Source organism: Macaca nemestrina, chromosome 6, assembly GCF_043159975.1.
Source record: "Macaca nemestrina isolate mMacNem1 chromosome 6, mMacNem.hap1, whole genome shotgun sequence".
NCBI lineage: Eukaryota > Metazoa > Chordata > Mammalia > Primates > Cercopithecidae > Macaca > Macaca nemestrina.
Genome location: NC_092130.1, coordinates 53,093,286 through 53,120,117, shown reverse-complemented (window position 1 = coordinate 53,120,117; position 26,832 = coordinate 53,093,286). Strand labels below are relative to the sequence as shown.

Below are 26,832 nucleotides of genomic sequence, written 5' to 3'. Positions count from 1 at the left end.
AGTAAGTCTTCTGTGAGTTGTGAGAAGTCTGCATTTTTACAAGTTCCCCAGGTGATTCTAATGCAAAACCCAAGTCACATGCTCATTTAGCAGCAGTGAATTTACCTTCTTTGGGATTGTCTGCTTGGTCTAATAGTGTATTTCTAAAATGCAAATCTGATCATGTTACTCCCTTGTTTAAAAATCTTTGGCAGCTCTCTGGATGGTGAATGTCAGTGTTACCTGGGTGCATGTTGAAAATATAAATTCCAGGGCTTCACCCCAGATGTAAGGGCCAGTAGTCTGCATTTTGAGATCTCCAAGTGAACCTGGTAGAGGTGACCTCAGATCACATTTGGAAAAACACTGACTTGTAAGTCTCACCTCCTTACCATGATACACAAGACCACCTTTGCAGCACTTCTTAGGGTTATTTTCTGCTTCTCTGGTCCCCAGCTCTCCAGCCCGCACTGATCTTGATCTTGTTACTGTCTCAAGAATACGTTGTGCACTCTCACTCTTCCATGACCCAGCTGTGTGTGCTGCTCCTTCCGCTGACAATGCCTTTGACCCTCTTTCCTGTCTAACCAACTACTTACCACCCATTCATCGTTTAAGACACTATTCAAATCCCTTTGAAGACTTTCCCTCTGAAGCTTCTCTCAATTCTCTCATAAACTTAGCGATATGTCATGTGAGTTCCCATTCTTGTGGATAGCTTTAATATAGCATTTCTCACATTGTATCAGCTATGTTTATTACCTGAATGTTTATCCTGAATGGATTGGTGAGTTCATCATTCCTTATTGTAAGCTCTTATACAAGTGACTGACCCATTACATAATTATGTAATAAATGCCTAAAGAATGTTGGAGAAAAGTAAATGGATGAATGATAGTCAACATTTTCTTAGCACATTTTGTTAGCACATAAAGTGGTTGGGACAGTATTGTATACATATGAAGGGTGTGGAAAAGCCAGTTGAGAATTTCCAATTTGGCTGGACATAGACTAGGGAGTTAATAACTTCGAGTGGGGCTGGGCATGGTGGCTCACACCTGTAATCCCAACACTTTGTGAGGCTGAGGTGGGAAGATTACTTGAGGCCAGGGGTCCTAGACCATCCTGGCCAACATGGCAACACCCTGTCTCTACTAAAAATACCAAAATTAGCCAGGAGTGGTAGCACATGTCTGTAATCCCAACTCCTTGGGAGGCTGAGGCACAAGAATCACTTGAGCTTGGGAGGCAGAGGTTGCAGTGAGCTGAGATCATGACACTGCACTCCAGTCTGGGTGACAGAGTGAGACTCTGTCTCAAATAATAATAATAATAAATAATAACTTGGATTGGAAAAGGACAAGACAAAATATCCAAGGAGGACTTATGAAACACCAAATGTAACTGAATTAATGTTACATGTTGAACATTATTGCAGGACGTATAATGAAGAACTGAGCTTATCCTTTAGGATGGTTTTGGTTTGGTTTTTGGAATGACAGTGTCAGAGCACTGGAATGGAAGTGCCAATGCCAATAAAAATAACCAACTTTGCTCTGTGCTTTTCCGTTTATAAAACACTTCTGCCTCTGTTTTTGATTAGAAACATGGTGACTGGTTCAATACTGTCTTTCCTTCTTTCCTGAAAGGACACATTCCTGAAAATAGGTCTGAAGATTGTATAAAAGCCTACATATTATAAGGGATTCTGGCCCTAGAGAGCCAAATATATTATGAAATCTCTAATTATGCCTTGCTATTTAGACACAGCATTCAGTGTATACTCCTTTTTCTAATTTTTCTTTCTTTAAACTTTCCACAATTTTGGTTATTTTCTCCTCATTTCAACAACAGTTGACCAGTTCAAGTTCAATAAATGTCTGATTCAGATGAAAAGATTTGCCATTTTTGGCATATCTAATAACTTCTACCTTTGTCTTACTTGAGTTTATGAGACAAACACTTCTCATAATTACTATTAGGCTTTTAATTTTCCCATTTCCCATTCACTTTTTTGTAATAATGAAAATATGCAATAACATTTGAATAAGTGTATGAATAATTCTCCGGGTAATGACAAAGATGATGATTCTGCAAAAATTGAACTATTGGCTTATGGGCAGCTGCACCATAAAATAAAAACAAAGAAAGTTCATTCATTGGCTGGCATCTGAGTGTCAACACAGGGCAGGGAGGTAGTAGCATCAATAGATGTAGTACAAATATCCACATTGATGGACTTCAAACGAAGCAATATTGAGGACTGCCTATGCTCTCACTTTTCTCAAGCGTGTGTACTGTACCCAGTATCTGGTTTCAATAGTTTAATTTTAAGAATTAATGTAAGATTCACTGGGTTCTGTTGATTTGTCTTCTTTTAAAATTTTGTTTCTGAAATGAACTTTTTCTAGCTTAGTATAAGCCTGTATCATTTTCTGCCAACCTTTGGAAGTCTTTTAACTGGCCTCCTAATCTCTTTATTCAGTTATTCATTCATTCTTCATATCTGAATGTCCTGAAATTTTAATTTATCTTTTGTCTCTCTTTACCATTTTAGATTATTGTTCACCATGATCATTCTAACTCTTTTTAAATATAGTTATTGCAGAGGACTAATTTAGAGCATTTAATAAAAGGATTTCTCATACTATGAGGGAAAAAAGAAGGTACAAACCAATGTTATATTTGACTTTACAGAACTTTATTTGTGGAACGGCAAGTCACTGTGTGGATGTTATTTGATAATACAAACTGTGGCATTAGCCAATCTGGAAAGTGTGAATGTGATAATGCATCCTGTTGTTATGGTTGTTCATTTTTAGCAATTTCCTCTCATTTCATTTCTAGTAATTTATCCTCCTAGATAAAGAAACTATGTACAGCATTTAACCACCTCAATTTCCTACTCAGAGGGCAATAAATTGTACCCCTTCCCACTTCTAAGACAAAGAAAACAGTATTTCAGTATGGAAAACTTCATCTTGATAGGTACATGTGCAGGATATTAGCATCTGTTAAAAACATCTTATCTTTGGGAACATCCTAGAGGATGACTAAGTACCTTGTCATTAACGTCTCGTCTGACCCAGATGAGCTATACAGATTTGGCTGGTTCTCAACATAGCCACAGGTGGTGGTTCCCAAGATGGATCTTTTGAATACCTTCTGCTGAAGAATTTTGTCTTTTTTTAAGAAATAATTTTTGATGGCAAATTGAAAACCAAATCACACAAATTTAACTTGTTCCTCACAGAGTGAAATAGAACTATGAAATTTTTGCTTAGTGGCACAGAATACTAGTCGTACAATCAAAACAAAAAAAATTTAAAGATCCACCCCTATTGACATCTTGAGAAAAGTGCTTGAGTTTGGATGAAGAATTGATAAAAAGATGTGACTTGGTTCTTTGAAAAAGTAATAGGTTGGAGATATACTTTTTGTTCCACCAGTTTTTTTTTTTTTTTTTTTTGAAATGGAGTTTCATTCTTGTTGCCCAGGCTGGAGTGCAATGGCGTAATCTCAGCTTACTGCAACCTCTGCCTCTGGGGTTCAAGCGATCCTCCTGCCTCAGCATCCCAAGTAGCTGGGATTACAGGTGCATGTCAACATACCTGACTAAGTTTTGTATTTTTAGTAGAGATGAGGTTTTACCATATTGGCCAGGCTGGTCTCGAACTCCTGACCTCAATTGATCCACCCGCCTCAGCCTCTCAAAGTACTGGAATTACAGGCATGAGCCACTGTACCTGGTCGTTTATCAGATATTTATTAGCAGTGTAGGGCATAGGGATAAATACCATGTGTAATTACCAAGAAGCTCTTGCCTTCAAGTAAAAAACAGATTTAAAAAGTACACATTGCATGCCTGTATAAAATATCTCATGTAACCCATAAATATATACATCTACTATGTACCTTCAACAATTAAAAAAAAATACAACTAAGCAGGTAAGCCTGGGCATAGTAAGAGCCAAGTGGCAGTTTTGAGACCTGCCACAAGAGCTCACTGGAGGCTTCCTGGCAGTGTGGGACCTTGACGGAGAGATTTGAATGGATGGGGCATCTTAGGTGGGGGAATGGGCTCAGCAAACATGTGGTGGCAGGAATTTACAAGGCATCGTCAAGCAATAGTGATTAAACCATTCCACAGTAGTGGTGAGCTTACATTTGAGAATCATTTTATGATAGGCACTTACGGGACCTGCCCATCCCCATAGTACTATCTGTGTTAAAGGAACCCTTCCCATTATACTGCAGTTATTTTATAGAAACTAGATGAGATTAGGGAGACCTATTGAGATTCAAGTAAAAGTTGGCTAGAAATCTTCCTTCCTATTCCATGAGAAGGTGTAAAATGAGAAAACCGTTCTTCCTTTCAACCACTATGGGATTCTTGGGGCCAGAGATGGAGACAAGGCTCATATTTCTTCTAGTGTCACCTGGATCTGAATTCATATTTTCCCTTAAAAAGTTTAAAGATGATCCGAAGCCACCCACCCAACCATGAATAACCTTCACTTCATAAAATGCCACCAAATGTGTGACTTGAGTAGTAGAATTTTAAGGTTTGGGACTATGGAAAGAGTTCATATCTTAACACTTAAAACTAAACATGAAACATCCTTGCTTTCTAACAGTTCATCTACCATTGCCACTTTCTTACCGCCCATCTTTTTCTGAAGACTACCACCTCCATCAGGTGGCTTCAGCGCTGTCCTGCTGTCCCTGCATTCCTCCTCTCTTGCTCATTGATGACCCGCCCCCACATTCCTATTGTCGTCTGAAGCCCTCATCATTCTCACCTGTCTTCTTCCCAGGTGTTTCTTCCCCCAACACCAAGATTTGACAGTGTAAATTATTTGTCCTTCCAGTATCCTCCCTGCTTTCAATTGGTTCCTTAAACAGATGTGCAAAATCAGACCATGAGTGAAGTTAGAAATGCTTGAGGCGTGTTTACCCTGTGCTCTGACTTTAGAGGCACGAGAATCACCTGCAGATACTGTCTCCTCCCTAGATTTTGATTCAGTAGGTGCATAGTGGGGTCCCAGGATGTATATTTTTAACACGGTGTACTGGTGCAGGTGGCCCATATATGCATGATACTCCTTGTTAGACTTATAGTGCCCCATTCAAAAGGCATGCCTTTTTTGTGTGTTTTTAAATTTTAGTGACTTGGCCAGAGGGGGTCACAGAGAATAGTGGGTCTGTGAGAACCCGTGCCTCTCCTCTCTACTTGAAGGGACAATGGCTGTAACACAACGCTGTTCATGTGACAGCCGGAGAAAGGGACCCATTGTTCAGGGGTTGGCTGATGTGCCATTCTGCTGCGGCCAGCCGTCCAACTGAGCTTGGTAGCCCCAAGGAAAGAGACACGCTTAAATCAGAGAGACAAAGAAAGGAGGTCAAGGCCTTCCACAGTTAAACTACTTGCAGCAATGTGTCAGAGGTAGGATTTGGGAAGGAAAAAAGTAATTCCGAGGAAGCATCATAAATCCTCTGGTTTTGGAGCTGCAGACATGGCGTTGGGGGAACACAAGTCTGTCAGAAAGCCAGTGGATCTTTGGCCAAGGAAGAATTATTTTCTACTGCGTCACACTGATTGCAGAACTTATCTGATTGCAAGATTTTATTACTGATTTTAAAAATAAAAAAGGGTCCCTGAATCTCCAGGCTCATCAAAGGTACCTGATCTGAAAGCCTGCCTAAACCAAGGTCTATGACTTCAGAGAACAATTCTGTGTTCCTGGAAATGGTCACTGTGTATATGATATATTAATAATTCCCTTCCACATCGAGATAGCTGTTTTGAAGCTAAGAATTTTTTGAGTATGAAATACAATGAGCACCATTAGAAAGTTATTGGTAAGTTTGGACAGTTATGAGGCTGGGGGACTCTCTAGATGCTGTTTAGATACCCTCCCTCATCCCTAACTTTCAAATTGGATTCTAGCCCTGGAGGGAAAGGGTTGCAAACTTCCTGTAAAGATCTAATCCCGAGCCCAACAATTGCTTACATTCTTTGTGTCAGAAGAAGATTCAAATTCAAGGTCACAGCCTTTGCAAAGGTCGCAGACTTTTTCCACAGGATTGTTCTTTTAGCCTGATTACTCCCTTTATGAAAAAGTATGTCATTCATTCAGCCTTTGCCTCTGGGTTTCTTTCAAAGGGAGACTTAGTTCCTAGTTCCTGTGGATACTCGTAGGTGGCTTTTCTTTTCTTTTCTTTTTTTTTTTTAAGTTAGGCACAGAATACAGACACGAATGAGGCAGAACAGGGAAAGCCTTTTCTGGATGTGATGGGTTCTGGAGAGCCCATTTACGCCAAGTGTTAGGCAGCTGGTGTTCACTGGCCAGTAGGAATCCTTTTGTCTCTGAGATAAGAGGTTTGTATCCAGGAGAGGGCAATATGTGATTTGCTTGAGGTCACTTAGAGCTCCTAGTAATTAAGTCTGTCATTGTACCTTGATTATAGATTATCATTGCTAATCCATTAAAGAAGGAGGAGCAAGTGGATTTCAGAGAGGCAAGTGGCTTTATTTTCTTCATTAGGTTTTCATTCCCCCCCGCCTTACATTTTGTTTCTTCTTTACTAAATGGTTTTGCCAATGATATAGATGACTTTGAAGTGGAGAATGGGAAGAGGAGACTTCGTGGGTGGGAAAAGAATTGTGCTAAACACTCTCCTGATTAGTTCATTAATTTTCAATTTGTTGCCATTAGGCCTTTTCATTTGGCTCCCCATTTGTGTGATATAGAGTGGCTTGCCCTCAGTGCTTCAAGGCCTGAATACTGTGCTATCCTTGAAGTTCTGTGTAGGTGCAGCACTTTTTGAAAAAAATAGGAAAGTTAAATGGTCCCTTTTATTGTTTTTGTTTGTGTCCCAAGTAGTACATATAATACTAAATGATTTTGTAGGCATAATATGCTTAATGGGACTTAGTTTTGTGTCAGAATAAGGGCCCTGCCCAACGAGGGCTTCTGGGATGCTGACATTACATTTAATCTGAGTACTGGTTGTATGTGTATATTCAGTTTGTGAAAACTTATTGACTTGTTCCATTTTGATTTATGGCTTTTCTTTCTGACTGCATTTTACACTTCGATAAAAAATTCAAAAATTAAAGCCCCATGTTTAATGTAGAATTAAGAATCTATCATGATGGGAAACTGGAAACTCTCACATAATTTGAATCCTGGTGCAGCTGGGAGGGCCTAGAGCTTTAAATACCCATCAATTCACCCTAACTTCTATAGCCAGAGAGCTGTGTGTCAGAACGCAATGCATTAGCACCATCATAGGTGATTGCTTTACTTCTCTAGGCAGCGAATCCAGTGCCTAAGAGATCAATAGTGTTAGCAGAGCCCCACTCTTTAGAATTTAAAACAAATGCACCCCTCTGAGTTGGCCAAGTAGCAAATCTTTTCATTCCCACTTTCCACCCTCCTCCCATTCATTTTAATCTGTCAGGAGAAATCAGAAGAAGACTCTACAGATTATGGATGTTTTCCTGAACCTTTGGATGACATCTCTCTTATAGTCTAATAGTAGAATGCTTTGTTTCCCTCCAATTTCTGTAACTGGGATGAGTTGATATGGGGGGGTGAAGTCTTCGGCTTATCTCCGTCACTCATTTCCACTGACACTTCCTGACTCCTCAGTGAGCCACAGGAGCAATACCTGCAAGCCCATGCTTCCAGTCCCAGAACAACCTGTTGTCCTTTTCCTCTTAAGAAGACCCTTGCCATCCATGTGCCATCCATCCAATGTGGCGCTGCATACATTACACCAAAGTGAGTCATGAGTCATTGTACTGATAGAACATTCCAGCTTGCTTTTATAATATGGAGCTGGTAGACTCATATGGAGAAAATAGGAGCATTTTTTTTTTTCTCCGAAAGAAAATTTGGGCCTTTCGCTTTGAAATGGGTGCAGCACATCTATGAGAGGTCTGAGTACTCAATGTGTACCCTTCATTTTGGTCATTGGACTTACAAGTTGGATGTTGATTTACACAAACTCATGTGATTAAAGTTGTGGGTTAGCTTCTTCTCCGAGAAAACACCAAATGGCGGATGACGCTGGTGCAGTGGCGGGGGGTGGGGTGGGGGCGGGCGCGGGGGGCGGGGGCCGGAGGCCCTGGTGGCCCTGGGGTGGGGAACCGCGGTGCCTTCCGCGGAGGTTTTGGCAGTGGCATCCGGTGCCGGGGTCGCGGCCGTGGACGGGGCCGGGCCGAGGTCGCGGAGCTCGCGGAGGCAAGGCGGAGGAGAAGGAGTGGATGCCCGTCACCAAGCTGAGCCGCTTGGTCAAGGACATGAAGATCAAGTCCCTGGAGGAGATCTACCTCTTCTCCCTGCCCATTAAGGAATCTGAGATCATTGACTTTTTCTTGGGGGCCTCTCTCAAAGACGAGGTTTTGAAGATTATGCCAGTGCAGAAGCAGACCCGTGCTGGCCAGCACACCAGGTTCAAGGCGTTCGTTGCTATCGGGGACTACAATGGCCACGTTGGCCTGGGTGTTAAGTGCTCCAAGGAGGTGGCTACCGCCATCCGTGGGGCCATCATCCTGGCCAAACTCTCTATTGTCCCCGTGCGCAGAGGCTACTGGGGGAACAAGATCGGCAAGCCCCACACCGTCCCTTGCAAGGTGACAGGCCGCTGCGGCTCTGTGCTGGTGCAGCCTCATCCCTGCACCCAGGGGCACTGGCATCGTCTCAGCGCCTGTGCCCAAGAAGCTGCTCATGATAGCTGGTATCGATGACTGTTACACCTCAGCCCGGGGCTGCACTGCCATCCTGGGCAACTTCGCCAAGGCCACCTTTGATGCCGTCTCTAAGATCTACAGCTACCTGATCCCCGACCTCTGGAAGGAGACTGTATTTACCAAGTCTCCCTATCAGGAATTCACTGACCACCTTGTCAAGACCCACACCAGAGTCTCCGTGCAGCGGACCCAGGCTCCAGCAGTGGCTACAACATAGGGTTTTTATACAAGAAAAATAAAGTGAATTAAGCCTGAAAAAAAAAAAAAGAAGTTGTGGGTTCACAGACAAGATTCTGATGTTCTGGGTCTATTGCTGACCTTGTCATTTACTGTATGAGGTATGACAACCTGCGCTGGGATCCCTTCTCTATCATTGAAATTTTGGTGACTTTGGGCAGGCTACTCAAGCTCTCTAAAGCCTCTTTTCATCAAATGTGAAAAGATAATAGCATATGCTTCAAAGGTGGTTGCATTTAGCATAGTGGTAGGCACATAGTAAATGCTCAATATATATTAGTTATTAACACCAAATAATGTTAAAATAGGGAAGAATAATTAACACATCTAGGAATCAGGTCTGCTTCTTATGAAAGAATCATTCAGATGCTTAAATAAGATTCTATTAATTAAATGCAGATGTTAGAAAATGCAGTCTCTGATAGAAGGCATAAACTATAAGGAATTTATGATATTTTGGAATACAAAACAGCTAAATTTACTTATAAGCATAAATGTCTTTTAAGATAGTATGTTACTAAACAAAAAGTTATTTATCTTAACTGTAGAATTAGGATGAGGCTGCTAGTGAATGAATTTGTTTTTCCTTGGTAAGATGTCAGCAGAATTGAAAACAGGTGTTCAAACAATGTCTCATGTACAAATGCTCCTAGCAGCATTATTCACAACAGCCAAAACTATTATTTTGGGTGGAAACAACCCAAATGTCCATCAACTGATAAGTGGATAAACAAAATGTGATATATTTACATAATGGAATATTATTTAGTCATGGAAAGAAATGAAGTATACATGCTACAACATGGATGAAGCTTAGCAACATTATACTAAGTGAAAAAAGACAAAAGACCATATATTGTATGGTTTCATTTATATAAAATATCTGGAAGAGGCTACTCCACAGAGACAGAAAGTAGATTAGTGGTTTCCAGGGTCTGGGGGAAGGAAGAAAGGAGGAGTAACTGTTTGATGGGAATGGCTTTTTCTTTAAGGGCAATGGACAGGTTCCAGAACTAGGTAGTGATGATGGTTGCACAACAGGGTTAAAATGATGAATGTTTGGTTATGTGAATTTTTTAAAGGTTAAAAAAATTATTTCAAAAAATCAGCAGATGTTTGCATTTAGGTGAGATGTATCTGCATAGATCAGTTGACCCCTAGTCATGTGTGTGCTATGAGACAAGCCTTTGTTGCATGCTGAGGAGAATACCAAAAATGGCAAGATGCAGCCTTCAGCACCTTGCCAGTCTGTTTATGAGGAAAGGAAAGGAGGAGGAAGCAGGTAATCCGTTCCAAGTGAATCCATCTCAGAAGGAGAGAGCACCAGATTTGGTGACCAGAGAAGGCTTCTTGGAAGAGATGGGACCTTGAAAGATGAGTGAGCTTCATGTAATCACAGAAGAGGAGAGAGTAGCCCAGTGGCAGAAATGAACAACCCTGGGGAGGGAGAGGAGTATAGGCAAGGACAAGCAGGGATGGCCAGACTAAAGGATTTGTATAATGGAATATCAAGAGATAAGATTGGGGTCGGGCGTGGTGGTTCATGCCTGTAAGCCCAGCACTTTGGGAGGCCAAGGTGGGTGGATCACTTGAAGTCAAGAGTTTGAGACAAGCCTGGCCAATATGGTGAAACCTAGTGTCTACTAAAATTCAAAAATTAACTGGGCATGGTAGTGTGTGCCTATAATCCCATCTACTCGGGAGGCTGAGACAAGAGAATTGCTTGAACCCAGGAGGCAGAGGTTGCAGTGAGCCAAGATTGCATTACTGCACTCCAGTCTGGACAACAGAGCGAGACTCCGTCTCAAAAAAAAAAGTAATAAGGTTGGAAGTATAGGTTGGAGCCAAGCAGGGAAGTCGTGGAAAGCTGGCTGCCAGTGCTTAAATTCACCAGGCAGTAGATAGCAAAGGCTTATCATTGATGATAAGAATAGAAAATGAAATAAAATGGGGAAGACAATAAGGAGACTATTGCAGTAATTTCACTAATTGTAACACAACCCATCATTATTTATTTGGTAAATATTGATTAAGCCCTCATTATACTCCATGCAATCTTCTATGCTAGGGACAGGGCAATATCTAAGATCAAACACATTTCCTGTCCTCCTGGAGTTGCATTCTAGTACACATTTCAAGCATTGACTTCTATGTCCAGTGGACAAATGTAGTTGAAAAGTTAAGGGGTGGATGTGTTAGAATGTAGTGGGGCATGGGTCCTAGAATCAGATTTCTTGGCTTTGAATCCTGGCTTCTGATTGTTGTTAACTGAATGTATGGCCATGAGCCATTTACTCTATGCTTCAGTTTCCTTATAATTTAAGAGGGGATAATTATGGTAGCTCTTTCACAGAGCTGTTATGAAGTTTAATTGAGAAAATAAATGAAAAGGACTTAGGATAGTACCTGGCATGTGGCAAATGCTCAGTAGGGCTTTCTTGTTTTTTGTATCTGAGTTTTTAATTTCTACTCAAGGATTGGTCTCGGTCACTTCTGTTTTTAATGGAGTGAGTCTATTTCAGAATCTTGGCTTATTGTATCTCAGGTCTGAGCTCTCTTTAATATGCTGTATGATTTGGGACATTGAACTTGTTGAATTAATTAGCATACAAACTCTGCCTTCCTAATTCAGGCAAGCTGAAAATTCTTTCCAACAGATCACAGCCCTGGTCTTGGTTTGGGCAGAAACTTCTAGATAATGCTCCTTCTAGACCCTGAATCAAGAAGTCTTTTGAAGCATCCTGACCTGAGAGAACCTGACAGGGGACCAGACCTTAGCACATCTAGTCTCCCTGTGGAGAAAGCCAGAGTTTGAATTTAATTTCTTTGTGTTACCACATCATAAGGGCCATGGGCCTCCTCAGCTCCCTGTACCTCTATGCCTCTTTCCATGAGCTGGGATGAAATAACCAACTAGAACAACTATCAGGACGTATGTCTTTTTTTGTTTATTATTATTAATTTTTTGAGACAAAGTATCCCTCTGTCGCCCAGGCTGGAGGGCAGTGGCATGGTCTCAGCTCACTGTAACCTCTGCCTCCTGGGTTCAAGTGATTCTCCCACCTCAGTCTCCCAGGTAGCTGGAACTACAGGTGCCTGCCACCGCTCTCTGCTAATTTTTGTATTTTTTGGTAGAGATGGGGTTTTGCCATGTTGGCCCAGCTGGTCTTGAACTCATGACCTCAAGTGATCCACCCGCCTAGGCCTCCCAAAGTTCTGGAATTACAGGGGTGAGCCACTGCAACTGGCCTGGAGGTGTGTTCTTATGAGTGTATTAAGAAGGATGCCTTGGAGCTTGTGTAAAGAGATTGCATAAGCTTTGAGGGCCCTTCAATCTGTACCATAAATTGATTGTAGAATGTAAGCTCCTTGAGCAGATAGAATCAATTTTATTTTCCTTTCTACTCCTAAATGGTTAAGCATAGAGCTGTGGACTGAATTGTGTCCTTTCCCACCCCCTAAATCCATTTATTGAAGTCCTCACCTTCAATGTGACTATGTGAGGAGAGCTTTTAGGAGGTTATTAAGGTGAAATGAAGTTGTTGGGTGAGGTCCTAATTTGATGGAGTTGGTCCCCTTAAAAGAAGAGGAAGAGACTGATTGCTGTCTCTCTGCCATGTGATGACACAGTGAGAAGGCGGCTGTCTTCTATTTAGAAAGAGAGCCCTCACCAGAAACCAAATTGGCTAGGAACTTGATCTTGGACTTCCTGCCTCCAGAACTGTAAGAAATAAATTTCTATTGGCTAAGCCACCCTGTCTATGGTATTTTGTTAACAGCCTGAGCAGACCAAGGCGTTAAAAGAGTATTTGTGGACCTAATTTCAAGATTATTCAGAATTGTGATGACATAAGAATAACATGATAAACTGAACCTAACCCACAGTCCTAATACTCATTTAAATGGATAATGTTGACTTCATCTCCTACCATATATTAGTGAGGCCAAAAGGTTACAAAATTGGTTGGTTAAAATTCCCCCAAGACCCAGTTTTCCTCTAGAGGAGGTGCTAATGAGCAGTGAAATAGATCAAAAGTTAGGGAGAACCATTGTCGGAGAATATGAGGTAAAGAAAGAGCCTGGACAGTTTGTACTTCAGACTTTTAGTTTTTGAACAATTGGCCTCATAGCTGTGTTTTCATAGGACGCACCCAGATTGGAGGGGGTGAAAGTGTGAGGGGAGGCTGAGCAGCAGAGGCCTGCCAGTGAGGAAACACTTCACCTGGGCTAGTAGACATGTGAGGTGGTTCCTTGCACCCAGGAGAAGAGATCCTGCTTCCAGAAGAATGACGACGGTGCCTGAGCCCAGCCAAGGATTCAGGTGTGGAGAGTTCCTCACTATAGCTAAGCCAGATGGTCCACTTTTATTTTGGTGAAGGCCAACCTGAAGCAAAGGCACTTTTCTTCCGCCATTAAAAAAAACAACAAAGCAAAAACAGAAACAAAAAAGCTTGTGATGTGGAGCTCTGCCAAGCTAGGGCTGGAAAAAAAAGTCCTTTGCTTTCCTTCCAAGGCAGTATGTAAATGATGCTTTGTAGTTTTGTTTGTGCAGCCACTGGGGATGGTTTAGAGTGCCTCACTGAAGTCCATGGCTGCTATAGAATCTGATTTTTATGATTATGAATATCGTATAAGCTGTCTAGGTCCAGTTGTCATCTCCCTGCACAATCATCTTTGGTTGAAGATATTGAATTATATTGAATTGTTATGGAAGCCAAATATCTTCGGAAAGTGATCACCTAAATCTGCTTATGGAAGTTCAAGCATGTGCTTACGTGTAGCTCTGTCCCTAAAGGACAGGACTTTGATCTTTCTGGCTTTTTCTAGAGTTTAGGTGTGGCAGGCATTAACTGAGACATTAACTCTTCACCCAAGGAGGGTTTCTTATAGCTTAACCTAAGGGGTTTTCTGCTTAGCTGGAGAATTTGGAAGACGGTTTTTCATTTCTTGACCAGGTTGTGCTATTTACGAAAATGAGGCCATGTAATTAGGGCCCCGGTGGTGTGTGGATTCACTCACTGGCACAGAAGAGAGACTACAGTGTTTTCATGGGTTAGTGGCTGACTGTGCCCCGTTTCCTTTAATGGTAAATATGTCACTGCTGAGAAGGATGGCAACCAAATCCTGACAGGCAGATTTTCAGAACAAAGTGTTAGTGAGTGAAGAAAGGTCTGTGGAAGCCAGGGAAGGTTTGTCACTGAGTTCTAAGGAACAGTTCTTAAAAAAAAAAACAAGCAGCTTCCCAATCTGTCTAGGATTTGGATCCAGCATAAGTCAAACCCCAGGTAGAGCAAAACTCTTTTAGCGTATGCTGGGAACCACCCTGCCCTTCTTCCATGGTGCACTTACAGAAATGAGAAGGGGACTGGGCCTCACGGCTTGGCTGTGACTGCTGTGCCCCAGAAGAAAGAGCCATGTGCAGTGGCCGTCCCATCCATTCACTGTGGCCCAGCATTGTTGGCAGCTAAGCGAAGATGCTCGCGGGTGGTTAGCGCTGGGCCTCAGATTCCTTGTTGAAGGCCCAATGGGGAACCCATGGTTAGAGGAAAGAAGTCCAGGCGAAGCGGAGCTACTTAAGGAGAGACTTGCTTTTAGGAGGTTTCGCTTCATTGACTCAGTTCAAGTTTTATCTTAAAGATACTTTATGCTGGGTTGTGGGGGGTGGTGGAATCAGTCGAGTTTGAGATTCCAGCATTACTCATGAGCCAAGCTTAGCTGCCTGCTTTTAGAATTGCATCAACTTGAGGTAATTTTTTTTAATGTTTTCTAATCCTGGAGCAAATGAAAAGCATTGACAGTGATGCAGATTTCAAGGCTAGTGTCACTCATCTATGAAAATGTTTGTTTTGTTTTGCTTTGGCATGGCCTTGGACGAAACAACAATAAAAAAATGCTTCCAGGATGAGAGAAGAACACTTTTCCCCTAGAGTTCTGTTAGATAACCCAGAATTGTAAAAAAAAAATACTGGCTCTGGGACCTAAAGATCTTGCCTTGAGTTGTAGCTTTGCCACACCATTTGATGTTAGACACCTGAGAAAACTCCTATGTGCCTCAGTTTCTTTCTTCACAAGACAAAGAGATCAAAAAGGCCCTTCCCAACCCTGTGAACTTGACTAGGGAGCCTCTGGGGGCATCTCTGGGGTGTTGGGGTGGCAGCTGAGTAATGGGAATGGAGTGGGCAGGGGTTCATCACTGGCAGAAGCTACAGCAGAGCCCCAGCTTTGCCTGGGCTAGCCGTTTCACCTGGTCACGGAGCTGCACACCAAATGGAAGTTATAAGACTGTGTGACTGAAAGTGTTTATTTGGAGGATGAGTACTAATATCTAATATCTGTGGGGCAGCTGTTTCCCTGGGTGCTCTTCCTCTACCTTGGCTCATGGTGAGGGCACAGCCTCAAGAACTCTGCAGATATGTCTCTTCAAATACATCTTCAGCATAGTCTCAAAATTTCACTAACTTCAGACCAAATCCAAACCTTCTTCTATCCATGATGGAGATAGTTTCTTCCACCCCACCACGATAGATCTTTGTGAACATGTATAAAAATTAATGTTGCTGTCTTCTTTTATTTTGAACTTACAAATTGAAAAAAAAGGAAATTGTTGGCTTTAAAAAATTTTGTAAAGTCTGTTTTCTGTTTGCCAAGAGACTCTGATGGCACAGAGCTTCGGTTCAGGAGTGTGGTGTGTAAACCCCGGTCCTTCTCCATGGGGTAGTAGAGCCCGGGACTCTAATCCATGCCACATGCGATGACCTGAGCAGACCCTGTAGGAAAACAGAAGCCTCGCTGTCTCCTCATGGAGCAGTTGCTCACAGTCCGTTGTACAGCTGTGGCCTGCTTTGTTGGAAAGTGCAGCATGACTTGATCTTTTAAGCTCTTTTCTCCCGATAGGTATTATAAATAACAACTGGTCTGTGGGAGTACCTGCCAGGAGGGCTTGAGATCTGCATTCTGTACTCAAAAAGCATTGTTTTTTGTAATCTTAACTTCATTAGCAATTACGAGAGAGGAGAAAAATAAAACCCAAAAGCAAAGTGACTTTGTTATGACCCAGAAAATCCAAATTGGGGAAATAAGAATTGAAATTGAGAAAGACAAGCTCCTTTAAAACCTCAAATTCCTTAGAACTTTTCTGAGAAAGTAAGGAACACAAACAGGTCCAGATCCCTAAGATATTCCAAGTTCAACAAGCAAATCAAAGTTTGAATTCAGGCAGGCTGTCGTCGAGAGCTGGAGTTCTGACATTGCACAGTGGCTTCAAAATGCTTGACGCCCTTTTGGTTTCCGTGTACTTAAAGTTAAGAGAAAGTTAAATTGCTCGATGTTGGTTTCTGTGTGTGGGTTCTGGAGGGCTTGCCATCTGTTTTAGAGCTCTGCAGAACCGAGAGGTAAAATTCTGGGACACCGGCCCGAGGAGAAGGGGGTGATGAGACCAGGCTGACACAGGATCACACTGTTGTTATTATGTTTTTCCTCCTTCCACTTTCAAGTCCTAGCAACTCTATTATCAGTCCATGTGTGGTCCTTGTGATCCGTGGAAGAATTCATGAATATCTGTCTTAATCATGCAGATGAGTAGTGAAAAGAAGTAAACAAGAGTTCTCACCCTTTTGGGCAGACATCTGTTACTTACTCCTTAATACTAGCTTACTTTTAGACTTTGTGAAATATTGTGGTAAAATGCACATAACATACCATAAAATTCAGCATTTTTAATGTATGGTTCTGTGGCATTTTAAGTACGTTCACACTGTTGTGAAACCATTACCACCGTCCATCTCCAGAACTTTTTCATGATCCCAAATTGAAACTCTGTACCCATTAAATAGCAACTCCCCATTTTCCTCTTACTAGAGCCCCTGGCAACAACCGTTCTATTCTCTGTCTTTATGAATTTGACTATTCTACGTACTTCATATAAATGGAATTGGACAGTATTTGTTCTTTTGTAACTGGCTGATTTTACTTAGAATAATGTCCTCAAGGTTCATCCAAGTTGTAGCGTGTGCCAGGGTCATTGCTTTTTGAGGCTAAATAATATTCCATTGTAGTATATACCACATTTTGTTTATCCATTCATTCATTAATGGACATTTGTGTCATTTTCACCTTTTGAGTATTGTGAATAGTGCTGCTATGAACATTGGTGTACAAATATCTATTCAATTCTCTGCTCTCAATTCTTTTTTGGGTATATATACCCAGAAGGGGAATTGCTGCAACATATGGTAATTCTATGATTTTTGAGGAATCACCATACTGTTTTTCTACAGTGGCTGCTCCATTTTGCATTTCCACTAGCAGTGCACAGAAGTTCCAATTTTTCCACATCCTTGCCAACACTTGTTCTTTCTTTTTCTTCCTTTTTTTTTTTTTTTTTTGGAGAAGGGGTTGATAATAGCAATCCTAATCAGTGTGAAGTTATCTCATATGGTTTCATTTGCATTTCCCTAATGATTAGTGATATTGACCTTTTTTAAATGTGCATATTGCCCATTGGTATATCTTGTTTTTAAAAATGTCTATGCAAGTTCTTTGCCCATATTTTAATTAGCCTGTCTGTTTTGTTATTGTTGTGTTGTTGGAGTTCCTTTTATATTGTTGATATTGATCCTTCATCGTGTATTACAAATATTTTCTCTCATTCTGTGGGTTGTGTTTTCACTCTGTTGATGGTGTCCTTTGTTGCAAAAATTTTTAAATTTTGATGAAGTCCAGTTTATCTGTTTTTCTTTTATTGCTTGTGCTTTTAGTATCATATGCAACAATCATTGCCAAATTGCTTTTAGATATATATATTTCTAAGGAGAGCTCCTTTCTCTGTAATACCACAAAAACCATTACTTGTAGAAATTTATCTTTGAAGGGATTTTGCCCTGAGATGTCTCTTTTTTACTTGTTTGGAGAGTGGTCTTTATATTACTTGGGAATTGGTTGATTCCACTTTCACCATGCTCCATCATTCTCTTCTCTTCTTCTCAGGGAGATCCCAAAGGCTCATTTATGGATAAAAAGAAAAGAGGGAGTGAGGGAAAGGCTTAGTGTGAAAATAGCCTCAATCATTTGTACTATAGGGGCTAAGGAGAGAAAGGGCAGGTTTCAGAACGTCTGGGGCATATGAGTGGGTTCTTTAGCAATTATGACTTGCAAGGAGTCTGTGACACCAAACTGGACTGCCCTTTGTCTAAGAAGGCTGAGATCTACTTCCTAAAGCACCCTCCTTTTGTCCTCAGGCTGGAAAGATTGCTGAAAAGTGAGCTGGCCCCTAGGTGAACCTCTAAGGAACCTCAGTCCCCCTCCCAAGGACATAATATTCCATACCTGAAACTTCTCCAAGTGTATAGACAGTGACTTTTTATAAATGTTCATTCTTTTTTAGAAAACAATATATTCCTCTTATTTTTATTAAGTGTTGGTAAAACCCTTCTAATTGAAAATCCTTTTCCTCCTTGCCAATTTCTCATACTTTACACATTATTATTTCTGGATTATATTCTGTGTACAAAATCACCATTTAATAGTAACTACACATCCAAAACACTATAGATATTGCTTAGTATAAAAAAGCAACTGGGGAGTACATCATAAATTCATACAATCTCATCTTGAAGAGCAAACTAAATACAGAGACAGCCTGAAGGACATTCTTCTTTACACTTGGTGGTTCCAGAAGAAAGTATTTAAATGTTATGTAAGTTTTAGTCTTTTCTCATTACTTATGTCACAGCTGTGGACTTCTGAGCCATGGGGCTGCTGTTTCCTTTAGACAGCCAGTTTTGAGTTAGGTGAGTATTTGAGTATTTTCCTACCCAGCATGTGTTCAGATGTGAGGTGTTTGCTTTTATGCTTGTACATCTGGTATGAAGAACGGTTTTGTGTGCCAATAATTGTCCCTGTGCTGCCGCCTGCACAGTAACTTGACTCGGGAATACAGAGAGCTGTGTCTGGAATTTGCAGTTTTAAGAAGTTGAATGATGACATACTTCATAAAGACAACTCTTTTCAAATGAACTGTAGTTTAATTAGTAGATCCGTCACTTGCCTATGTGTAGACTTGCAGAAGTTGGAGAACAGTTTTACTGATGTCAAGGAAGGCTGGCAATAAGTTTCTCTAATATGCATGTTTCAGAATGCAACGTTAAATTTCTGAAATCTCATTTGGTATTGGTTTTCAAAAAGAATCATTTTTATTCATAGGGCCTCAATCATAAGGGACTAGATATCCAGAGAAGCCAGCTTCTCAGTGTTGCATGCACTTTAAAAAGTCATATTTACCACAGGAGCTAGGAAATGCTTTTAATCGGCAGCATCCCATCACAACTCCTAATTTTAATGTCTGCAAGTAGGCATCCTAACAAAACCACAGCTCAGCCCCCAACTTGACTCGCCTTACTCCTTCCTCTCTCACCGTGCCTCCTTTTCATGGTCTCCAGGGAAGCATGGTCAGATTTGAAGGAAGGAGAGAAGGCAGAGAAGGACGGAAGTCAGAGCAAGCAGCCCAGGCCCCACTTCTATCTTAACTGGCACCAAGAAAAACTGCCTTCAGCTGGCACAGTGGCTTGTGGGCACCAGGCTTTGCTTGTTTGCCATAGAAATCCTGGTCGTAACAGAGACCAATGCCATTCAGGCAGTGAGCAGGAAGCTGCTTTTATGGGGAGCTTTTTGGCACCATGTCCAACATACACTCCAGTCAATCACAGTAAAGGGCCTAATAACAGATGTGGTAATTAAGCCTGAAGAACTGTCTCTATTTTTTCATTTTTATTTCAGAGAATAACAAAGTGCTTCATTAAACCTCCAATCGCACAGAATTTTGAATCGGGCATACTGATGTGGTAAAAACTTACATCTCTGTAAGGACTTCCTTCTGAAGTTCTTATCAGCAGGATGCCTCAGAGGGAAGGTTGGATCCTTTTAGCCAGGACAATTATGTTCTTTCTGGGTTGCCCCTTGCACTCCAATACCAAACCATATGCAGAATCTTGGGGAACACCCAGTTTCTTATAAGTACCTTGGATATAAATAAAACAGTTTTAGCTTTTATGTGCCTTTGTAAATATAAAATGTTCTCTGACTCTCTTAGGTTCAATTATACAGCTTATAGCAAGAAATTAACTATAGCTTTCAATCTTAGAAAGGTTTCAGATAACCTGAAACCATGGTAAATTACCATATTTTAATAAGGTAAATTATCTTGAAAAAAATTTAATTACATCTGAAAAGGTCTGTCTTTGATTGTGGCAGTTTCTAAGGCAAATGTCTTCATTAAGGTTGTTTTTCTTTCTTTTTAAATGATGAACATGAATCTGGCTCATCATTAAAGGAAATTAATCTAAGAATTTAATGACTTGGGACAGGTAGAAAAAGTATATGTTCTCAACAGTAAGAATATATGGCTGAAAACTTTCTCTTTAGCTCTTCCTGGATTGTGTGGTTCTCTGTGACCCTGGGGCTCTTGGGAAAGACAGCATGGCTGTCTTTCTGACATGGCTCTACGGGATAGTGTAGATTTGGAAGCCACATTTATATCCTGGAGATTATTATTTTTGTTTGTTTCTAATTTCATGTAGCCATAGATCCACTTTGTAAGATTATTGCTTTATTATCTTCTCTCCAAATGCCTACTTCTGAGTTTTCAGGGTACCTCCAACAGAATATGTAGTTGACTAGATTCTTAAATTTATCTCTCTTAACCTGACCCATGAAGCATATGATTTATGGAGAAGAATCAAGATTTAATTATAATTTCAATTCTTGTGTTAATAAAGCATAAACTTAACCTATTCATCCGATTAGCCTAAAAAAGTAATTTGTGTGTATTTAACATTTGTACACACTTATATGCACGGACACATATAAAAACAGTACTAAGCTTTATGGCACTTCATTTTGTTTTCTCGTCTGAAACTTAATATTTACAATTCACTTTTTACTACCTTTGTCCATTCAGACAACCTTTTCCTCCGTTGATGTCAAACATGTTTCTTGCTAAATGTAAAATCAGCAATGTGCAGACTCAGATTTTGCCACGTTAATAGTTTTAAGAAACCACCCCTATATACACCTTGTATCTAAAAGTGAGAACTCCCAGATAGATACATTGAGGAAGACTTGTGGTCAGGCAGACACCTCCCTCAGGATTATGCAGTTGCTGGAAAAGTAAAGCTTTTCTTTAAATAAGATTCAGAATAATTTCCTTATATCTTTTCCTAAGAAGGGCAAGATTTTCTGGGATGATACACCTCGCCTTTTAGTTCCGGTTCCGTTGCTGGTAGGGAGATATTTCTGTAAGTTGGGGGAGATGACTTGAAGATGAAGTGGAAAATTGGCCAACCAAGGGTGGCCCTGAGCTGAAGCGCCACCTCCTGGCGGAATAGTTCACTCCAGGGATTGTTTCTCAGTTACCCAGGCTGCCTGGTGAGGCATCTGTTCTCCCCAGTTATGGATCCCACTCTGTTATTTCTCTCCCACCTCACCCCTCTGGATCGGTTGTCTGGGATTCACAGGATATGATCCCTTGACTCTCCTCAGGTGCTCAAAATACTTTAATGTTTCATGACTTTATAGATCCTGGTTTTGATCTTACTTAGCAACCGTATATTGATCCTCTATTATATTCTTGCAGATGGGGAGAGAAGTAGAAGTCAGGGAGAAGTAGAATAGGAGACAAGATAAAACCATGGGCTCTGCTTTCAGGGACCCAACAGTCTAGTTGAAGAAGTGGGGCTGGTTACATCAAAAGGTGACCAGCAGCCCAAGGCAACAGAGAAATATCAGATGAAGGATGGGGAGAGTTGGTTCCATTAGAGATTTCTATGCAATTTCCAGTGAAAAGACTAGAGAATTTTTACTTATGTCCTGAACACACTGTTAAGTAGATCTTGGATGAGAAAATAAATTATTTCAAAGAGAGAAGTAAGTTGACAGAAAGCTTATGTAATGGTTTGAATTTCAGACAATTAGGGAGGCTTACATGTTGGACTAAGGGAATTTTAGAAATGAATCATAGGCTCTTTCAAATTAGCAGGATAGGAAAAATATATTCCAGGCAGGAACTATTTCTACCCTTCATAGATTCTTCAATTGAGATATTCTTCATGTATAGTTTAAATTCATTATATTTTATTTTTCCTGTTTAAATTAAATGATTAGGAAGTTTAAAATCTTGAACAAATGACAGTATTATAGTTTATGGAAACTGTTTCTTTATAAGAAGGAAATGATTGTATTCATTGTGACGGGGTGCACTTAATTTTGAGTGCTTTTGGCTGCTGTTGTTTCTAATATTTGCAGTAACATGAAGGTACTGCTATTAAAGACTTTGAATCTTAAAAAAATAGGAGTTGAGGGAGAGAATTTATAATAAAGGAAACAGGGGAATGACATTTGATGAGGACAAGAGCAGAAGAGATTAAAGATTAAGGAAAATGTCAGAGGTTGCAAAGCTTGTGGCCCTGCTGAGTTCAGAACTCACAGTGTTAGTTCAAATACCTTAGCTTCCTTAGTTCAAATTGCCCTTAAAGAGTTATCAGAACCTGCTTAAAATTAAAGGTTTTTTCCCCAGAAAACTGTAATTATCTTGATATTAATGTTCCAGTTTATTTATGTATATATTCTTTTTTTTTTTTTTTTTTTTTTTTTTTTTTTTTTTTTTTAGTAGAGACGGGGTTTCACCGTGTTAGCCAGGATGGTCTCGATCTCCTGACCTTGTGATCCGCCCGTCTCGGCCTCCCAAAGTGCTGGGATTACAGGCTTGAGCCACCGCGCCCGGCCTATTTATGTATATATTCTTAACACTATATGTGGTGTGCATTTATGCTCACCTGTGCATAAAGGAAATTTTTGCCTTATTTGGGTAATGTATAACACTTATGTACATTTGGGGCCCATGAAAATATTTTAAAATTTATGGTTACAATGTGACCTTCATCAAAGACCATCACAGACCTTAATTACCTCTCAAAATTAAAACTTAAAAATATATGAATCTTGCCGGGGGTGGTGGCCCATGGCTGTAATCCCAGCACTTTCAGAGGCTGATAGAAGTGAATTGCTTGAGCCCAGTAGTTCAAGACCAGCATGGGCAATGTGATGAGACCCATCTCTACAAAAATACAAAAATTAGCCAGGTGCGTTGACATGTGTGTGTAGTCCCAGCTACTCAGGAGGCTGAGGTGAGAGGATCCATTCAGTTTGGGAGGTTGAGGCTGCGGTGAGCCGTGATTGTGTCACTGCACTCCAGCTTGGGCGACAGAGTGAGACCCTGTCTTAAAAAAAACAAAACAAAACAAAATAACCCTTTTTCTTTCTGTCTATATTTCAAGCATATATTTTGAATCACTTTATAACAAAAATCTTTTTCTTTTCTAAACTGTACTAATCTAACACTTCAAGAACATGTTGAAGCAGAGCAGTCTTTCAGTTGCTGTAGACCATAGCAATCTGCTAATTACTGAAGGTTCATTCTAGGGTATTCCCACACATTGTTCTTTCTGGTGAAGCTTGCTGAAATGGGTCCCTGTACCAGCCCACACAGGCAGGCCCCAGGAATTGCGCTTTTTATCAATGGAGATGCAACACTTCAAAAGAGGCTTTAGTGCAGCGAAAGGCTGCCATATAAGTTTGGTGCCATTGTGCCTTTGCTCTGCCTCCTTATCTTGCCTTTGTTACTTCCTGCTGGCTTCTGCTGCCTGGCTCCTAACCCCCTCTGGATGCTCCCTTTGCTGCTCTCAAATGTATGCTCATAGTCGCCTCACCTTGTCCACAGCTGAGATGAATACCAGGCCCGCAAGAATCATGACCAACACAGCCATGTTTGACCAGATCCAGTTATTGAGAATACAGGAAGGCTAATGAGTAGAAAGCCTTAAGCTTTTAAATGAATTTACAGAATGATTAACTATTAATTAAGCCCTTGAAAGTTCCCATACGTTCTCTTCAGAGACTACATCCTTTTTTTATTTCTAATTAAAACAAATATCCCCCAAACAAAACTTTCAATGTTTTTTACATATTTATAATCACTAGTATTGCAATCATTTTGTTTCAACCCTAGAATTTTCCACTGCAGTTGTATAGTTTAGCAATTAAATGAGATAATCTTGACCTTCCATTTCTGCCTTTTAGATATTAAGAATAATGATTTCAGGGTTCCAGAACAACTGATTTGCATATTCTGAGCTTTATTTTTCCTATGGGCCATGCATTCATTCAAGAATGCCAAGAACATGTAGAGATGAACAGTGTACCATTCTGACATTAAGGAGTTTGGTAGCTAGTGGAGAGATGAGCGGTGTGGTTTGTGTTACTACTCTGACAAAGAACACATCAGCTACTCTTGGGATGTTTCAGGGTGTTACAGGAGCAAGGAAGAAGAATAACAAAGTTAGCCAGGGAACTCTTCTAAGAGGAAATGACAGTTGATTCTTAAAGAATGAGTAAGAATTAAAGCTGACCAGATAGTTAAGGGCATTCCAAGAAGGAACAGCATGGGCGAAGACAGAGGAGTGAAAACCTCTAATGTTTGGGGAAATTCAAGTACCTGAGAATTGTTCAGGTGACATATATATGAGTTTGCTGAGTGATGAGGTTGGACTCAGATATCTTGAGTCTTAAATGCCAGTTTGAATTTTACCTCAAAGGCAAGGTCTCAAAAGCTTTTAAGAAGGGGAGTATGGGGTTGTTTGTTTTCTTCTTGTAAATTTGTTTCAGTTCTTTTTAGATTCTGGATATTAGCCCTTTGTCAGATGGGTAGATTGCAAAAAATTTCTCCCATTCTGTAGGTTGCCTGTTTACTCTGATGGTAGTTTCTTTTGCTGTGCAGAAGCCCTTTAGTTTAATTAGATCCCATTTGTCTATTTTGGCTTTTGTTTTCATTGCTTTTGGTGTTTTAGTCATGAAGTCCTTGCCCATGCCTATGTCTTGAATGATATTGTCTAGGTTTTCTTGTAGGGTTTTTATGGTTTTAGGTCTAACATTTAAGTCTTTAATCCATCTTGAATTAATTTTTGTATAAGGTGTAAGGAAGGGATCCAGTTTCAGCTTTCTACATAGAAAATGTGGCACATACACACCACGGAATACTATGCAGCCATAAAAAGGATGAGTTCACATCCTTTGCATGGACATGGATGAAGCTGGAAACCATCATTCTGAGCAAACTAAGACAAGAACAGAAAACCAAACACCCTGTGTTCTCATTCATAGATGGGAACTGAACAATGAGAACACTTGTACACAGGGTGGGGAACATCAAACATGGGGGCCTGTCATGGGGTGGGGGGCAGGGGGAGGGATAGCATTAGGAGAAATACCTAATGTAAATGACGAGTTGATGGCTGCAGCAAACCAACATGGCACATGTATACCTGTGTAACAAACCTGCATGTTGTGCACATGTACCCCCTAGAACTTAAAGTATAATTAAAAAATGGGGCGGGGGGGGAGTGTGATGTCCTGACTTGTGTTTTTAAAGCATTGGTGACACTGTGGAGGAGGAATTGAGTTGATTGGTAAAAAGGATGAACTGATCAAACTGAAAAACTAGTCAAAGTTAGCGTTTCTTGACATTGGTTTTGAAATTTTGCTCTCAGTAACGTGATCAGTAAGTATGATTAGTGCTCTTATAAAAGAGAGCACAGAGTGCTGCCTTGCCCCTTGCACCATGTGAGAACACAAGGAGAGGGCACCATCTGTGAATCAGGAAGCGGCCCCTCACCAGACACTGAATCTGCCAGCGCCTTGATTCTGGACTTCCAGCCTCCAGAACTGGGAGAAATAAGTTTCTGCTGTTTTTAAGGCACCCGGTTTATGGCACTTGGTTATAGCAGAGTGACCTGACTGACACACCTTTTTATCTTTACAGTAAAAAGTCAAACTGAGGGATAAAAACTTGATGACGTTTTTAAGAATACCCAAACAAAAAAGTGGCCATTTCCTCATCCCTGATAGAAGTTTTTGCTAAGATAAAAAATGATAAACACTTTTAAATCATGGGACCATACCAAGTAGCCATGGTTGGCATCATTAGCTGAAAATGAATCTAAAAGAACTTTGAAAAGCAGATGAAGTAGCCAAATGATATGCTTTAAAAACTTGTAAAATCATCCTAGAATATACAAAGCTTAAAAATGCATGAAGTAAGAGATGAGAACTCTCCAACCATCTTGCCATTGAAAAATTGACTTAAACATAAAAAAAAAAAGTTAATGAAAAACACTGCCAATAAGCAGATCAAACATAATTGACTGAGAATGAGGGGAGGAAAAACTAAAATGCTGCTAAGCCTATAAAAGTTGTAAAACTATGTATGCCCGATTGCAAACAAACAAACAAGCAAACTCAAACTCTTCTCCCAGAACTTTTAAAAAATAACAAAAGAGAATATTTTTAAGACACACAAGCAATGCACAATTGCCCAATGGTATATAAAAATTGCTAATTCCTGAAAAACCTGTGACTTGAAATAAACATTTTTCAATAAACTTTTATTTGTCAAACTCACCAATTCCAAATCTTGTTCCAAACCCTTTTCTTTCCTTCTTTCTTTCTTTCTCTCCCTCCCTCCCTCCCTTTCTTCTTTCATTCCTTCCTTCCCTCCTTCCTTCCTTCTTCCCTCCCTTCCTTTCTCTCTTTCTTTCTTGATGGAGTCTCGCTCTGTTGCCCAGGCTGGAGTGCACTGGTGTGATCTCGGCTCACTGCAACCTCCACTTCCTGGGTTCAAGTGATTCTCCTGCTTCAGCCTCCCGAATAGCTGGGATTACAGGCAACTGCCACCATGCCTGGCTAATGTTTGTATTTTTAGTAGAGACAGGGTTTTACCATGTTGGCCAGGCTGGTCTTGAACTCCTGAC

General features: G+C 40.6%; 1 protein-coding gene and 1 pseudogene across 6 annotated transcripts in view; both read left to right on the top strand.

Moving 5' to 3' along the window:
- LOC105472457 (multiple EGF like domains 10) overlaps window positions 1–26,832 on the top strand; it is a 394,760-nt gene that overhangs the window by 221,217 nt on the left and 146,711 nt on the right. The gene's annotated exons all lie outside the window — the stretch shown is intronic.
- Window positions 8,182–22,592, top strand: LOC139363780 (small ribosomal subunit protein uS5 pseudogene; annotated as a pseudogene).